The sequence below is a fragment of the Sus scrofa genome, chromosome 3, assembly GCF_054392235.1.
Source record: "Sus scrofa isolate SSC_HxYL_T2T_F1_AM1 chromosome 3, Sscrofa_HxYL_maternal_Yorkshire_Landrace_v2.0, whole genome shotgun sequence".
NCBI classification, from domain to species: Eukaryota; Metazoa; Chordata; class Mammalia; order Artiodactyla; family Suidae; genus Sus; species Sus scrofa.
The window spans coordinates 119,499,452-119,501,749 of record NC_139385.1 but is presented as its reverse complement, the minus strand read 5'-3'; the positions used below and the strand labels follow the sequence as shown (position 1 = coordinate 119,501,749).

Sequence of the window (2,298 nt, the reverse complement as noted above, 5' to 3'; positions counted from 1 at the left end):
TTCTCCACAAAACTTTCCTCAATCTGTGGCAAAACCTAAGGTCATCTGATTGGCTTGAAAATAACGTGTAATGCGTTATACTCGTTGACTATCTTGTGTCTAGAAAGCTCTAGAGTGAGAAACAGGTGATAATTTGCGAAAGCAGTGGTAAAAGAAAAAAAATATTTTTTAGAAACATTTCAAGTTTCAATTGTTGAAACTTGTTGAACTGTATTCTAAAATACTGTAGATTTGGAGTTTATGTCCTGGCTCAGTGGAAACTAACCCGACTAGGAACTATGAGGTTGCAGTTGGATCTTTGGCCTCACTCAGTGGGTCAAGGATCCAGGGTTGCGGGGAGCTGTGGTGTAGGTTGCAGATGCAGCTGGGATCCTGCATTACTGTGGCTGAGGCATAGGCCAGCAGCTACAGCTCCCATTAGACCCCTAGCCTGGGAACCTCCATATGCCATGGTTGCGGCCCTAAAAAGCAAGATAAAAAATAAACGAAATAAAATACTGTAGGTTTAATGGCAGTTTTCCCCACATTTTATGTGCTTAGAGCAAAAGTTACCTATTTTCAAATGGTTTTTATTAGCTGTTTTAAGAAATTAATGTTTAGTTAAAAAAATTAGCCAATCCACTCTCTGACCTCAGCTCAGGTGGCCACCTGTCTGCCACGGTGACCCTTCTCTCATGACCCTGCGGTGCCTCGAGCCCTCCGGGGAATGGGAATGGCCCAGAAGGGACGCAGAGCCAGTGGGGGACCTCTGTGTCCATGGAGGCGGGAGGCGGCGCCACAAGCGAAAGCCGTGCGGGAGCTTAGTCACACAGGTTGGTACTGGGGAAGTATGACTGCTAATGAAGCCAAAGAGAAATTAAAAGAGGCACCAGAGGAACTTTCTTGATTAGAGATAGTTCGCATTCAGACTACCTACTAACAATGTTAAAACATCAGCTGGACCAACTAATCTTGCATCGAATACCAAGACAGGAAATTCAGACTGGACTCTCATCATATGTTTCAAGTCCAAGCTTAAACAATTTGAGTGTGGTTCATTTGATCGACTACTATGTTCGGATGTGCAAGGATAAGCGGACGGGCCCAGAAGTCCCCCCGGGAATTGCACTGTTCACATTTATCTGACTAAGCTGCTCTACACATCAGCACCACCACTGCAGCTTCTCTGTGGACTCACCATTATCAAATGTGGGCACTATCTGGGGACTGCCTTTACCAACAAGACTAAAAGATTACTTCGAAGAATATAAATTCCAGGTATAAGTGTTTCTCTTTTTCTAAACATGCCTCCTATGGAGTATCTCCGAATGCAGCTATGTAAAAGAGGACCAAAACTGGAGTGTCCTCTCTGGATAGCTGAAGTCAATCTACTTTAAACATGTGGCAAGGTAGCTAGGTACTAAAAGTTCCCCAAAATGTTTTCACCTGGGTGATACTTCCCTTCCTAAGATTGACTGAGGCTAGTTGATCCTTTTCAGGTAAAAATAAAATGTCCCAAGGAAAGGCTGAAGGAACATTTGATCAGGACTCTGCCTTTCTGAGGCTCCTTTCTGCTAAGAGGAAGGTCCCAGCGCTGGTAGTAGAGAAGGAGCGCCACTTGGGAGTGCAGAAGAAGTGGAAGGAACCAAACTGACATAGGCTTAAGTTCAATTTTGTTTGCCCGGTGATCAGTCTATTTTAGGAGATTTGGTATTTTGCGTTCTGATGTACTTAGGAGATTAGTTACACAGATATGCTTGTGAGTATTTATCCTTCATTTTATGCAATTAACCAAATCAACCGAAAAAGTGACCATGAAATCCTGCGTTTGTCTTTTTACTACATGTATGAACTCTATTGTGTGAATAAGTACTGTAGTAATCCATTTCAAGGGAGCCTTATTTCAGAACTATTTCACACTGGTGCACACGGAAAAGACTTTTCCTTTAAGGGTAAAGACAAGAATGTCATGCTTCACAGGTGCAACTCAATCCCTGTTAATAAAACCATGTAGATAGAGACGTCTTACCCTGGGAAGCAGCTGTGTCCCACAACGTTGTTGCCATTGATTCTTTGGAAATGACTTTAGAAATTTCCAAGTGGTCTACCGTGTACATTAGCAGTTGTCTCCCTTCTGCCATGTAGAATACTTTGATTCAATTTTCTTCCAGATATAGGGGGGATACCTGCCTGTTTTTCAAAGTGTTTATTTACTGCTGTTACTATTTGATTAGATAGTATTAAATAAAAAAAAACCTGACTTTGGAGTTCCCGTTGTGGCACAGCGGAAACAAATCTGACTAGGAACCATGAGGTTGC

General features: G+C 42.6%; 1 pseudogene; it reads left to right on the top strand.

Annotated features, from left to right (window-relative positions):
* The first annotated feature begins 548 nt into the window (after positions 1 to 548).
* LOC110260039 (suppressor of cytokine signaling 2 pseudogene) lies at positions 549 to 1,402 on the top strand (annotated as a pseudogene).
* The last annotated feature ends 896 nt before the right edge of the window (positions 1,403 to 2,298 follow it).